This window comes from Coturnix japonica, chromosome Z (genome assembly GCF_054131305.1).
Source record: "Coturnix japonica strain WE chromosome Z, WE-NBRP24, whole genome shotgun sequence".
NCBI lineage: Eukaryota > Metazoa > Chordata > Aves > Galliformes > Phasianidae > Coturnix > Coturnix japonica.
The window spans coordinates 54364795-54380997 of NC_140702.1; the positions used below are offsets into that span (position 1 = coordinate 54364795).

At 33.5% G+C, this 16203-nt stretch overlaps 1 long non-coding RNA gene across 1 annotated transcript in view; it reads right to left on the bottom strand.

Annotated features, from left to right (window-relative positions):
* Positions 1–7339: 7339 nt before the first annotated feature.
* Positions 7340–16203, bottom strand: part of LOC146754083 (uncharacterized) — a 9334-nt gene continuing 470 nt past the window's right edge. Inside the window, exons 2-3 of the long non-coding RNA XR_014939111.1 lie at positions 13983–14062; positions 7340–7904 (exon numbers count right to left, since the gene is read on the bottom strand). This is a non-coding gene — a long non-coding RNA (uncharacterized LOC146754083). The remainder of the gene's footprint in view (positions 7905–13982; positions 14063–16203) is intronic.

The window sequence follows — 16203 nt, forward strand, 5'->3', positions numbered from 1 at the left end:
CATTTCCCATGATAGGCACATTCTGAAAATGTCTGAATCATAGTATGGTGATTCCTGTAAATCCAGTGAAATTCTAAATAGAATGAAGATACAAAATACCATAGGATTCAACAATAAAATTTCATCACAGTGATGTCCAAAACGCAAGCTTCTGTACCAGTTTTTACAGTAGGTGCAGTGTTCACTATCTTTGTTTCCTTTTTTTCTGAATGAACAAATGATTTCCCAAAAGCACATCTCTGAAAAGAGTTGTAAAAACCACTCTAATGCTAGTGGAGTCTCTTTCACAGTTTTTCACAGGATCACAACACAGTTCAGTTTCAGTTTGGGACTTTACGGAACCTGAGGATATCTCTATGCCAGCATCTGATTCAAAGCAGGGGAATCTTGGAGGTAAGGGCTTCATCCCATTCAGTGGGATTCATTCCCTTTTAACCTTATAATCCAACAAAGATTTTGGCCAACTGCTTGCTCAACCAGACTGTACATATTGGCTTGGATACAAAAGAGCTCTGGGAGAAAAGAGGAAAAACTGGAATTCCTGGGCAAGTTCCCTACTCCCTAAACTACTGCATTTGGAGTTAGAGACAGAGAAAAATCAGAGAGCAGGGACAGAATAATTTATTCTTCTTGCTAAATTTCCAAGTGATATTAGCATTTTGAGATGATGCTCAAAACTGCTCAGGAAACATATTTTGTACTTTTATACCTCCAGCAGGCTTAGAAGGAGGAGGTTCTATGCCTCAGGCTAGCAATTCGTGTGCCAAGCTTGATAATGCTCCATTTTGTCAGACACAGCAAACCTCTGGGTGTGCACAGGCACAGATCCCTTAGCACCCGGCAAGCTATTGTCAATATACAAACAGCTTGGACTCTCTTTGAATTTGGCAGTGGTTCAGGTGCTCAGGTTTTAAATAGTATCACAACTTATCTCATTTTTGTTGTCAAAATAGTGTGGATAGAGTTTGCTTGCGGTCCATTAAACTTCCTTGTAGAATGTTGATGGACTAAGGGAAATAGGGGAAGTTAGTCAGAATTCAGATTGAGATTTTCAGACCATTTCAGTGGATGAGTTTTAATGGAAGATTTCTAGCTAAATTTGTATCAAGATATTTAACTTCAGGCATTAGTATTTTAAACGAATCTTTTGGGCTGGAGCTATAAACAGGCTCAGTTATAAACATCATTATCTTGTACAAGTGCTGCAAAGCAGAAAGGAAAGAATACTTATCAGAAGGGAGAACTAAGCCATGATTCTGTCTTCTTGCAGAGCATAAAATATCCACTGAGAATGCTATAATTAAGGAAATTCTATTATACAGACAGTGAGTATGAAATTTCTATGTGAAAATCTCAAAGCTGTTGATTAATTGGGCTCTATTTCATACATGTTGTTTATGTACTTATTTTTGAAAAGCTCTTAAAATATTCAACATAAACAAAGAAACTATGCTTTGGCTTTCAATTCTGAATGACTGTAGAAAAAGTGAAAAGGAGACTTTCGCTTTGTGCATCTTATTCATAGTGATATATTGATACATATTACCTGGGATTATGCTTACACTAGAGTTTATAAAAGATTTCATTTGCATGCTAAGCCTCATTAATCAATGAAATCCAATGTATTAAAAATGTTTTCTCACTAATATTTGCATGTATTTATACTAAGAGGCTGGTTGGTCTGTCACATACAGTGGGCCATATACTCAAATGCTATAATACTCAGGACTAGCTTTACAGCAGCTGACAATTCAAGACAATATTCAGTATGTGTGAAATCCTTAGTGCATGGAAAAATCAATAGTAAAATTTTCCATATTTATGTGATTTCCTTGATCTGTATGCTGATATCACTGCATCTTTCCCTTCCCTCAGTTTCTTAATTGATTCATATGCATTTATTTCAGTTGAATGTTATATCAGGCTGTATACTAGCTATTTTTTGAGGTCATCTTAGAAAATTTGTTAACAAAATAAGAAGTAACTTTTTTTCTGTTTGTTCAGAAATTGTTTGATTCAATCTTCCACTTACTAGCAGCCTTAATCACAAATTTATTGTATTTGAGTTAGTGCAATTGCCAAAACAAGAAAATAATGTTATATTCTTTCAGTGTTGAAGTTAATAAAATAATGATAGTTGTGCTATTTAACAAGTAGAAATCTCAGTAATACAATTAATACTTAATTTGTCTGTATAATGTCAGGCTAAATGGTATCACTGGATAAAGGATTTCAGATTTATCACATAATCTCTACATGATCATGTCCAAATTACATAGAACTTTGATATCTCATCTGACGCTTGTTTATCAACAATTCCTTTTATTATCTTAACTGAAGGGAGTGTTCAGCTTTATGAAAGAAGATATAATAATACTTGTGATTAAAGTAGTTAACTATATAATCAAAGAAGCTATTTAGGCAACGAATGTGAAGAGGAAAAGGACCTGGGGCTGTTGGTTGATGCTTGGTTGAACGTGAGCTGGCAGTGCGGCCAGGTGGTCAAGAGGGCCAGTGCCATCCTGGCCTGCATTAGAAATAGTGTAGTCAGCAGGAGCAGAGAGGTGATCAACCCTCTGTACTGGTGAGGCTGCACCTTGAGTATTGTGGGCCCCTCGCTATAAGAGAGACATTGAGGCCCTTGAATGTGCCCAGAGAAAGGCAACAAAACTGGTGAGGGGTCTGGATCACAAATCTTATGAGTAGTGGCTGAGGGAGATGGGATTGTTCAGCCTGGAGAAGATGAGGCTCAGAGGAGACCTCGTTGTACCCTACAACTTCCTGAAGGGAAGCTGCGATGATGAGAGCTTTGGCCTCTTCTCCCAGGACCAGGACAATCAGGAGTGGAGGAAATGGCCACAAGTTGTAGCAAAGGAGGTTTAGATTAGATATAAGGAAAAACTTTTTCTCTCAGAGAGAGGTCAGGCACTGGAATGGCTGCCCAGGGAGGTGGTGGAGCTGCCATCCCTGGCAGTGTTCAGGAGGCGTCTGGATGAGGAGTTATGAGATCTGTTTTAGTGGCTTGTGGTAGCAACAGTGATGAAGGACAGTTGGACTAGTTGATCTTGTAGGTCCTTTCCAACCTTGTGATTCTGTGATTCCGTACTTCTATGCTATCTTCACATTCCAGTATTTCTGCTTCAACTAATTTTATAAGATATTGCTTTTGTTTGTCTGAGGATTTTGGAATGTCCAAGATCCACTTTAGTTCAGAATAATGCAACTAGAACATTTCCCATTTTCCTTGAAAGAAAATATTCAGGAAACTATTATGACATTGACCAAAATGCATTCTTTCTAGAATAACTGTGCTTAAATTTGTCATTTTTTTCAGTAAAATTCTGGCTTCTTATCACTCAGAATATTGTAACATCAATTTTGTTTCCCTCTTCTCTTTTCCCTATACCCTCACCACCCCAATGATATTTGATTCAAAAGAAAAGGCTAGCATTTCATTCCTAGATATGAAAAGGATATAAAAAAGATGGGTTTTTTTTGTTTTTTTTTTCTTCAATATAGTCTAGGATTTTTTAAATTTTTTTTTATTTTTTATTTTTTTATTTTTTTTACTGTCAAGAAGAAATTAATTCAATTGAAAATGAAAAAAAAACCAATAAACTATTACAATTATTTTGGTCTTATGTATGCAAAAACTGGGAGAAAGAATACATCATGCACTGATGACATTTGCTAGGAGACAGATTTTGGGAGAAAGAGAATACTGTTGTTAGATAGATCTTTTCAAATTCATTAGGCTCATATGATTCTGAGCCCTTTTAGTTGTAGATTAAACATGTCAGAAAGAAAAGGTGGGCTCTTTTCTGAAGGGGAATATACCTTTGTCAGTTATGTCTAGTTTAGAAATATTGAACAATGTTATTAAAATTCTTTGGAAGAAAGTTTAAGAGCAGTTAAATACATAAATTGCATTCGGAGATATATAAAATATTTAATTTTGGCAGCTATCTAGTAACACCTGTACTTAGAGTTGTAGAACTGTTTTCATTAAAACTCCCTGTTTTCTCATCACTCTCCTGAAAATGCAAACTTGGGTTGAATTCTTGATCCTGGCTGAAATATATATATATATATATTTTTCAGTATCAGTCATTTTTTATAGTTGCTGAACTTTTCCTCATTTCCCCAAATGTCAGTGAAGACTGCAGCAATTTACAGGATTACAATTATTTTCAGCAAATCTAACTTTATCTAGGGAAAGGAAAAAATGGCTTTAATGAATTCATTTTCCATTCTACCTCCTCAAAATTCTCCAATATTTTATGTGTGGTTATTTAAAACTTACACAACCTTAAAGATAGATTTTATTTTATTTTATTTTATTTTATTTTTTTCATGAAAAATAAGAATGTAATATCATCAGGTCATAGAATCACAGAATGATTTAGCTTGTAGGGGACCTTAAAGACTATCTGGTTCTGGTTCCAACCCTACTGCCAAGGGCAGGGCTGCTGCCAATGTCATGGTTTTGTAATGTTGCTGTCGATATTCCACATCATAACATCATGTGCAGTATGGATCATTAAAAGGTTCATACTCCAGTTTTGTGGAATAACAACATCCCGAATACTCAGCTCTCGGAAGAAAACTACATCTTCCAAAGGACTTCGCGGTCAGAGATAAGTCACGGGAGGAGGACATATATATAATCTTGCTCCCAGGCTGGAGCTCTCTCTCTCTCGGACTCTTAGAGAGTGGGAAGCGTTCCAGCTGTGTCACCTAGAGTTTATAGTAGGCTGCTCAGTTTTCGGAGACTCTCTCTCTCTGTTTTGTTCGATTTATTAGCCTCAATCATATTGTATTATTTTGTGTTATCTTGTATTCCGACATCACATTTAGTAAAATAAGTTTTCCTCCTTAGATTGCCGATGCGGTTCTCTTTTCCCATTCTCCTTTTCCATTCCCTTTCGGGCTGGGGGCCCTACGGGGTGGCTGCCCCCTGTCACAGGCACGGGTAAATCTAGGTAACCCATGGCAGCCCACTAGATCAGGCTGCCCAGGGCCACATTCAGCCTGGCCTTGCATGCCTCCAGAGATGGGACATTCAGAACTTCTGTGGGCAGCGTACGCCAGGACCTCATCACCCTCTGAGTAAAAAACTTCATCCTAACATCAAACTTAAATTTACTCTTAGTTTAACTCTGTTTCCTCTTGTACTATCACTATCAGTCCATGTAAAAAGGCAGTCCCCTTGTGGCTATACGCTCCCTTTAAATATTGAAAGGGTATCACTGGAGTGTTCTCCTATTCTAGCCAAACAAACCCAAATTCCCTAACCTATCTTCATAGGAGAGGTGCTTGTACTCTTTGATCATCTTCATGGCCCTCTTCTGGACCTACTCCAACATCACAAATCTCTACCAAAACGTGAGGGACATGGTAATCCAGATGGAACCTCATGAGGGTAGAGTAGAGGGACACAATCATCTCCCTTACCCTGCTTGCTACTTCCTATTTGAAGCAGTCCAGGATTCTACTGTCACAAGCTCTCATGGAAGTAGTACCCAATTTGGGTGTAGTAATACTGTTTTTTCGTTGTTTGTTTGCTTGTATGTTTTGGCTTGTTTTTTTTTTTTGTTTTCTTTGTTTCGTTTTTTTTTAAAAATTTTTTATTTATTTATTTTTTTAATTTAACTCTGAACTTCTAAGTTGTACATTTTTTTCAAGATCTACTTAATTATGTGCTCTTGGAACAACACCATTATGGCATCCGAGACATTGAAAAGGAGAGATGCTGGTTCTCTCAAAACCATTACAGAGTTTGTCATACAAGTTTAGAGAAAGAAAACAAAGGTGTGCAGTGAATGAGAGGATGGCACAGCAAATAAGGCAAAATTTGATGATTTGGATTTTAGCTTATCTTTGACATTCTTCATAGTACCATACAAAACAATTTAAACAGTCCAGTGTGGTTAGGACTGTTTCAAAACATGCAATGCTAATTAATAATGTCTACACTGAAAATTAAGTCAAGAATTTCCAACTAGTTACTCAGAGTTGTGAGCATGCAGTCTAGCCATTCAGCTATTTTGCAAATGAAGAAAATGTGTAGTATCTCTACATAAACGTAGTTCATTCTAAAACACTCTCATTACAGGAAACCTTTGTTTTAGCATTTTGACCTCCATTATTGCCTCCTGGAAATCAGGTTAATTTCATTTACCAGAATATTTATTCTTTGAATGGAAAACTATTTATCATATTCCTGCTTTAGTCTTTATGTATCAAACTGGCAAATCAGTTTTGTGCTTTTCTTTCATCATTTTGATGTTCTGTTATTATCACTATCGCCATTGTTATGTGTACCTTTTTTCATACAAGATCTTCTTAAAATGATCAAATGCTTAATAGAAATGGACAGGAAACTATAGAAGTTGACAGTGTTATAGAAGTTTGTATAAAGTATAGAAGTTTGACAGTGCTAAGAACAATGAACTACCCCTTACATTAGTATTTTTATTAATAATCTGTCTAATCTGTCTAATTTTTATTTTTATTTTCATTGGCTTTATCATGTAGTCAAATGTGGGGTTTTGATATGCTACTGGTTTCAGGTCTTTTTCTCAGTACAGAAGTTCTTATTTGTGTATGTATTTGACTATTTGTCTTTTTTGAACATTTTTAATATTTATTTATATTTTTGATATTTATTCATTCAGTTGAGATTTTCTGAATTGTAATATTGCTCAGTATTCTGTGTCTCTGTCTCTTTTATTTATTCTAACATTTAAATTCTTAATGAAAGTATTGACTGGTCATGCAACATTCAGTGTGGCCTCTCTCAGGCTGCCCTGTTGTTTGAAATTAAATCTGACATTCTGGAAGATAATAATTAATAGCATGGGGACAGTGCTATTTGTTTACAATTCCAAAGTAATCTTTATTTGACCTTACTGATTGTTTATACCTTTGCCCCTCATACTTTTTCTACAATTTCCCATAAAGGGCATCCAGGTCACACTTGATGTTAAATATCTGAAATATTTCTTTTATTTGATGCTTATCAACAGATATAAAGTAGGAATCAAAGTAGCTTATTAAGATAATTTCTAAATCAAGATATTTAAATGAAACTAAATTTTCTTTATCATCTTTCATCATTGAATTTCTAGAGTTTTTTTATCCCTACCATTTTTTCTTGTTGCTATTATGCTTCTTAATAATTCCAATTTTATATGCATTTTCTGTGAACTGCTCCCCAACAATTATTCTACTTGTTTCTTTTATTTTATTTTATTTCCCGTGATGTTGATTATTTTTAGATTTCTTTTATATAATCACAATGATTTTTTATCTTTTTTTTTTTTTTTTTTTTTCCTTTGAGGTTGGGGAGGAGTTGAATTTCATTATTTACTTCCTGCTAGATTTCCTTCTGTCTGTACATCTTCATCCAGGTTCTGCCATCAGCTTGAAATGAATTTAAATAAACCAGTCTTAAGATGTTGAAACAATATTTTATACATTCATTCATTGCTTGTGTCGATTTATATTCTGCAGTTATGATAAGCATGATATGTCCAGTTCTGTTTGCTCATGTAGAAGGATACTCAGGCATATAAGAAAGAGTATAGCAAATGTTGGCAAGGATACTGGACCATTTCTCCTCTGAGGAACATTTGAGAGCTAGGACTATTCAGTCTAGAGAAAAAGAGTCTCAGAGGTGATCTCACCAGTTTATAAGGACATACGAAGGCAATGGTCACGGAGGATGGGGTGGTGTCCAATGCCAGGACAAAATGTGGTGGGTCCAGACTGGAACATACCAGGTCCCATCTTTATAACAGGGAACACTTTATTGTATAGATGACTCTGGTTCTAGCTTGTCCCTGGAGACTGTGGATTCTCCTCCTTGGAAGTCTTCAAAAGCCATTGCAGTCTCAATCATTCTAGGTTTAAAGAAAAGTCTGTCTTAAAAGAAGAATTTGAACTCTGGAAGTACTTCTTAGGTTCATACCAAACCAAAATGTTTCCGTTTAGTGAGATTTTGTCAGCATTTCACAATGAATGGTCTTGTTTCTTAGGAAAAAACAGAATATGATAAAGAAACTATGGACTCCATTGTAATGCACATATATGAATAAGTTAATAAAAGTTCCACAGCATTTACTTTTTTTTTCTGTAATTGGCATTGTAACATTAATTTTTAGTATGTATTTTATTTGCAGCAGAATATATACTGCGAAAAATTTAACAGGACATCAAAGGAGATAATAAGTAAAAAGCAACAAACAGAGGGCATAGAAAAGCCAAGAAGTAAAGGTTTCAGTTGTAATCTCTTTGTTCATGTAATAATTTTCCAAGGTCAACTAAAGAAGTTTCCCCTCTGAGATCTCAGGGTTTTACCTGTCTTTTTTCTTTTTTTTTTTTTTTTCCCTCCCCTGACAGATACTATTATCAGTTATTATTATTATGGTGTTATGTTGGAGCTAAGCTGTAGTTGCAGTTGGAGCACTGCTGGATTTGTGTTAGCAAAACTTGTTATCAGAAGTGATATCTTTCTCCTAAAATAAATCGTATAAACTGAAAGAGGGTGAACTGACTTGCTCAAAGTTATACATCAGATAAGAGATAAACTAGGACCAGGATTTTCTCCACTGATTCCACTGGGCAAATGAAGGTTTTTTTGTTGTTGTTTTCTTTTTGTTGTTGTTGTTGTTTTTGTTTTTTAATAATTCTTGCTTTTCAGTCAGAAAATAAACTCCTAGACTGTGCTACTGCAGTACTCAGACTCAGAGATTTTGTCTCCTTTAAACATAATTTTCCTCCAATCATAAGTGATATCGGTCAAAAGCTTTAAAATATATCAAGCAAGGAGAAAAAGGTTGGAGAAGAAATTATTTAAAACAGAAAGGACTTAATTATATGCAATGGAGGGGGACAAGAGCCACATTCAAAGTGAATACATTCTTCTCTGGATGTGTAGGTGTAAATCCCTCTTGTATATTAAAAATGATCACTTACAAAATGATTTTACATATATTAATGGACTTCCAATCTATTTCTGCTTGTCAGATGTGTCACCTCATATCCTTTGAGTACAAGAATGGCAACACTCTCTTTGCTTTTGACAAGTGAACTAAAATGGAAATCAAGGTATTTCAATACAGATTTTTCAAAGGAATTTACTGTTTCAATTGGAACAGGGATAGCAAGTTTCTGATACTCACAATGATCACCTCATATCAGGAGACAGTTTGTAATCAGTGATAGACAAAGTTCCCGAAAATGTCATAAACGTAAGTAATGTTTTAATTGGTGCTGATTTTTTTGCTGCTGATTTTTTTTTTTAAATTTTCCTGAAAGATTATAATGAAAAAGTGTCATTGTGCATAGTCTCAAATACAGAAAAAATTCTTTCTCTTGGATCCTCATTCTGTCTTTATTTGCCTGATTATTACACGGTAATTTTTTCCCCTGAATGGCCACTTTATTTTCTTTCTACTTTTGCTGCTATCTAAACTAATAGAGGTTATAGTTATTTGGCCATGTACCTATCACTACAGCTGATGCTGTATGAGTGAAAGATTTCTTCTTGTCTGACCAAAGCACTGAAGAAAGATACCTAGAGACAAATAAGATTTCTTCATTTAGGGACTGAAATGATGTTACCTATCATCCCTTAGGCCTAATGTTTTTTAAACTTCAGTGCTGCTATTGTACTTATGAAGATGTTCTTATTGGTGCATCATCCAATTGCTGATATGATTCTTGCACACACTGTATATTCACAAATTATGTGACATGTTCTTTTAAAACAGGTGTAGAACTCTTGTGTCTTTGATACATGTCATCACAGTTGAGCAGCAGAGATTCCTATATTTTACCAGCAAATGGCTTATAGTCTGTAAAAATTGCTCATGGAACAGTTCTTCAGAATGTGTTGGAAATGAATATGTATGTTGCATGAATCTTCTTCAGATCCATTTTTCGTCTTAATAACTCTTTATGGTATAGCTTATTATTAATTAAAGTAACAGAGTAAGCACGTATGTACACAGAGAAAACTTGTGCTCAAATAAAACATACTTAATCAAAATAAAACATGCATTCATACCTGCAAAATATGAGGAAATGAATTTGTTGGTGTTTACTGTTTCAGGACATGGCTGGTGACCTAAGTTACAATAATTGAACTCTGGTCTATTGAATTGTATGTAAAAACTGCTATACAATATTTTCCTTATTCTTAAGAGTGAAAGAATTATGGACAGTAAAGAGAAAAAATCTATCCCTTCCCCTACTCTATCTGTACAAAAGACAGAATTTTAATGGAAGTCACATCATCCTGTGGAATGCAGTGTTGATACAGACACTTATTACTTTGTGAACTTTGAAATAAATAATGTCAATTTTGAAAATAACAGGCAACTTAAAAGATGTTTTGTAAAAGGTAAGTTTGGGAAGAAAAAAAGAGGCATAAGGGAATAGTTCAGAAATTTGAACAAAGATGGTGATGTCAGGTCTGAAACCAACTCTAGATTGTGACACTCCAAACAATGACATAAGAAAATGGTGGTGGCCATGGAAGATTACAAGGAGTTCAATGATCTTTCAACTATCGTAGTACAGAGAAAGAACAGTCACAACAAACTCAACATTTATGATTAAGAATAAAATGCTTTCTTTGAAGAAAGATAACAATTAGCAGAAGCATGAGTAAATTATGCAATGTCATTCCCCAAAAACTCAGTTCCCAAAACTCAGTCCCCAGCAAGTATTGATCAGCATACACTTGTTCATTTCATTAGTTCAGTAATTTCAGGTATGCTATCTTAAGGTGACTCAGGATTTCCACTTAGATCTTAGAACTGGGACCTTCCAGAAAATTCAAATAATTGCTATACTAAAAATGCTAAGAAGTAAATATAAATGTTGCAGTATAAAAATGCATCTTGTTAGTATTCTGTGACAGAAATCACGTCCTGTTATATTAAGCAGTACCATATATGTAGTATATACTTACTAAGTGGGAGATGAAAGCTATACTTAGCATGGGCTCTGCTAAGATAAAGAGCAATAAGTTAATAGTTATTTTTTGCAAGATCTGTGCAGTTTCTGGCAAAATCCTTTAGATTTTGATTGTAAATAATGCATATTTTTTTAACTTATTGTCTTTAACCTTTAAAGCACAATATACTTAACAAATCTGAATCATTTGTATATTTGAAAATTATTTATTTAACAAATGAGAATTTAAGTTTAAAACATAAACACCCCAGATCTCCAGAGCGTCTATATATTCAATAAGTAATTTCTAGTAGAAAGGAATTGAAATGATCAGTGACTATACTATACTATAGAATGAAGACACATTTGATGGAGAAAACATAGCAAACAAGTGATTCACTGGGCCTGTTAAGTCCAAGTGAGGCTGCTCTGTCTTTAAGGTGTGTCATTAATTCAGAATATGTACAGTAATTTGAAATGCCAAATTATCATAAACTAGTGAAGGGCATACTAACTAACTCTGAAGGTGGTCAACAATCTTCAGCAGTGTTCTTTCACAACATTTAAAAGTGTACATGTTCAAAATCAGTGTTATAGTTAGTTTAGTTAGTTAGCTTTGCACACGTTGCTTCGTTTCTGGAATTAAAATCAATCATATTTTTACTGTCTTTTTTTTTTTTTTTTTTTTCCTTTTCAAATGCCATATTTATATAGTGCAGGGAATTTCTTTTTTGTATACTAGTTACTTGCATAATGCACTAATTTTATTGGCCTAGTGTCAATGTGTAATAAAACAGATAAAACTTTGAATTAAATTTGTATTCAGGAATAAAAGTTTAGTTTGATTCATCTGTTCTTAAAATTTTTCACAAAAAAAAAAAAAAAAGATCTGTGTAAATCTGATTGTAATCATGTGTGTTTCCTAATTATCCTTTGTCATGATTAGCACAGGGATACCTTCCATCATAAGGTGTCAGTAGTTAACATTATCTTTCTGATGAACAGCCAGGGGTCAAGACAAATTAGATTAATCTGGATGAAGAAGGTCTCAAGTACTTTTAGGCAGGATATACTCACACTTTCCAAGTGAAGAAATAAGAAGAAGAAAAAAAAAGTCAATGGGATCTTTGGAAAATACCATTCTTAACTCTCTAGATGACAAAATGGAGAGCTTCAAGTAATTTATTATTTAATAGCTGTGTTATTTGTTGTTGTTATTTATCTATTTTTTATTTATTTCCATTATGGAACATAGTTACCAAATGTGGATTTGGACAGTCTTAAAACGACTGTTTTCTCAGCCATGGAATTTTGTCTGATGCAATTTCACATGCAGCCATATCCCTAAAAGAAAGCACCTTGGATTGAGTCTAAATATACTGCCAATGTGTAGCTACATACTGCCTCCAAGCTGTAGCAGTTTTCCTACTGGTTCCCATAGGTGACATACATGAGAATCACATAGCATGCAGGATACAAGTGTCCAGAAATCCAATGACCTTTTCCCACTGATTTTTTTCCCTTCCTCTAAAAGGGTAAACTGCGGTCTGCAAGTCAGTTTTCAAAGATAAGCACGTGTGAAGCTGACAGTATAATTCTGCCTTTAATAAACAGAATTTATAGTGTAAGCTGTTCCACAAGCCATGATAAACAAGATAATTGGACATTATTCCATATTGTAATACAGACGGCCAAAATTATACCATTTAAGACATTTAAGAGGATCTGTTTGACTTCTTAAAAATACACTTTTGCATTAATGAAATTCAGTCAAAGTATATACTTTTCTTCAATGACAAAGGTATTTTGAGAAATCCGTCAATTATCATTCTAAATGTGTCTTTGTAAGCCAGTTTATATTGACAAGAATACTGAAGTACAAATCAAAGATTAACTTGACTTGTAATGGTATTGAGAATTCTTATACAAAATGTAGCCTTATTCATTGCTTACCAAAGCTTTTGTCATAGGCACAAAAATCAATTTTCAGTCATGTAATATTCAGTATACTACATATTTACTATTTTGTCAATACAAAAGGAGAAGGTATAAATGGTAAATAAAATATTGACACAATCATTTGCAGAGCCTGTGAAATCTGATGCGTATATGTAGTACAGTAAAATTTACATTTATATATAAAAGAACAGAAACCACTGTATTATATAAGTCAAGATGAAGAAATACTCCCAGTTTTGCTATACTTCTCCTTTCCTGGTATTTTAAAAGCCTGATGATCTAAGAGCGCACACATTTACTTATCTTTCAAAGACATAATCACACTGTCATCCATTTCAGTACCACAAAAGATGGATAGCTTAACATGGACTTAAAATGGGTTCATTAATTATCAAAAAGATAAGTGTTTCATCAGGTATATACAGCAGATAATATTTATCTTTTCTCATAGAGGAAAAAGATTAAAGTAATTCTTACACACATACTGGAAAAGAAAAAGGCTGTACCACTGAAAGTTTCATAAAGTGACGCTAGATAATGCACTCTGCCACTAAAGACAACCTTACACAAACACAACTGCAGATGCCTTTCATCACATTCAACTTTGGCAGCTAAATTCCAGAATGAAGCCATATAGTCCAACTTTAACTATTTCATAAACTTCCTTTTAATTTTTTTTTTTTAATTTAGTGATTATGATACAGACACTGCTTTTCAAAAGTTACTGTTTCTGCTCAGTATCTGATGACTACATGATAAGTATAAATTGTTTTATTATTTCTGTAACGTGGTGAAACATGAAAATAACTTGACTGTGATAATTTTTGAAAAGAAATATCTATTTCTTCTGGGTATTAGTAGTAAAACTAATCTAAGGTCTGTGAAGAACTATTACCATCCTGCTGTCAGAAAAAAAACCAACAAAAACAAACAAACAAACAAACAAAAAACCTTTGAGAAAGGGATCTGGTCCAGAAAAAGATTAACAGAAAAACAAAAAGCCTCTTGAGATATAGGTATTTAAAACATAATGTCATGAATGGGAGGATATAAATTACCTTTTAAGTTATCTTTTTAAAACTGGTAATTCATTTTAAAGCTTTCCTCAGAACAGTCCTCCTAAAGTCAGATTTTCCAGCTGCAATTATCAGAAAATGAGAAAAATCAATAAATAAGAGAAATAATTTCACAGCTATAATTCTCCAAAGACTATGCATTATGTTAGTAAAGATGATCTTTCACAGAACATATTACCCTGTATTTTATTGGAAATAATTCTTGGAAAATTATTAGGTTGCCTAGATAGCAGAAAAAAACAAACAAACAAAATAAAACCCACCACCACCAACAACAATAAAAAACATTTGTAGTACACAGTGTATTTGCAAGCAGCGTTCATTCACTGGTCACTTTCAATCTGTTATACATACAGAATGTATAAGTTGTACCCATCACAACCTTTTTTTCAATCAGAAATGTGCAGCAAGAATAGAAACATACTATTCTTAAAAATATCCCAAGTCAAAATCTCAAAACAATCACTTTCCATCCCTCCAGCTAAAATGAGAAATTTGGGGTGGGAAGGAAAAGCAGTACTTAGAAATAATACCATATATGGCTTTCAGATTTGGGCTTGATCCAAAGGCAGCACTGAGAATTAGCTTGATCATATTCTTACTATCAATCATTGAATCTGTTTACTTGCAATATTGCTTATAATTTACTACATGTTGCAAAACTAAAATTTTACCTGATTTTACTTAAAGTAAAAATGAAACAGAAAAGAATAGTTGATTTACATGTTACTTATAAATACATACACTTTCAGAATATAACAGCTGCAAAAACAAATTTAGTCAAGATAGTGTTTCCAAAAATATAATTTATAAACATCAATAATATTAAAAAAAAAAAAACAAAAGCCCCAAACCAAAAAACAAATATGTTTTACAAAGATTTAGTGATCCTATGTAATACATTTTGCTATACATTTAACAAGAAAATACTTCAGGAGATCAAAAAATTCAAAATATACATCATATTACTGGTGAAGTATCAAAGTACAATTTGCTAGTTAAGTGAAAATGCAAGTAATTAGAATTCCAAATGGAATGCTATTAAGAAGTTGTACTAATTTTGCATTTTGCACTATTTAGTAGGACTTTTTCTGAAGATTTATGACTTGCTTTTCATCATCATTATTGATTCATCCAAAATACTTAAGGACATTGATAGAGAGATCTATGGAATCTTAATGGTAAAAATGCCCTGAACGATACTGAAGCTAGCACAGGTCAGTGATTTTTAGTATCAGAACATTTTTGAAAGTATTGTCCTGACAGTTTGCATTTCCATAGCCTAAAAAGAATATTTTAATTGCAGACAAAATTTTAAAGTGATATTCTAACAGAGACAAACACACTTTAGATAAGGCTTGCTCTTCCTAAAGATAAAGAACTGGATTTTTTTCAAGTTAAAATGACTGAGCATTTAAAGACATGCATAACAAAAAATAAAACACATTCAAAATGTGCAGGCTTATCTAAGTCTAAATGATATTTTCCCATTAAAGGATTAAATAATTAGACATATGAAGGAGTACAAATGTGTTAATGTTTAATTCCTGAGCATGGAAAAATATTCTTATTATTTCCCTTAAAGTCTGTATACATCCCTCTAAATAAGTGAAGTTTACAGAATTAAGAGTCTAAAATGCAAAAATATGATACTTCCTAAGACTCATGCATAAAAAAATATCACTGAGATTTGAACTGTTAAAAAAGCACTAGTCAGAACATAACATAGAGCATATTTTAACTGGTTATTTTTCATAATTTGGTACTTAGTAATCAATTTATTTTAAGCATGGATAACTGCAAATCATTTTATAAACTAAGGTTAGATTCAAAACAGCTGCAAGCACTGAAACAAGAAGCTTTCAAATTGATACATTATTGTGTTTTAAATGACACATCCTCTTCATGCCTCATACATACACACTGTATTCAACAACATAACATTTCAATACTCTGAATACTTAATGAATCAGGATGCTATTTCAGGAAAATGCCAATGACTTTCTTACACACCGAGTACACCTCTGCAGTCCACACAGAAAAATCACATAAAAATCATAAGTAGATTCAGTAAACAGATACTATGAAAAAGTTAGCTCAGGGATTGCACAGTAAATGACAGTCTATTTCGTACACTATACTCAATATAAGATTTGGCACCTACCCTTATGCTAATGAACACCTAATTAGAGACACCTCCTAT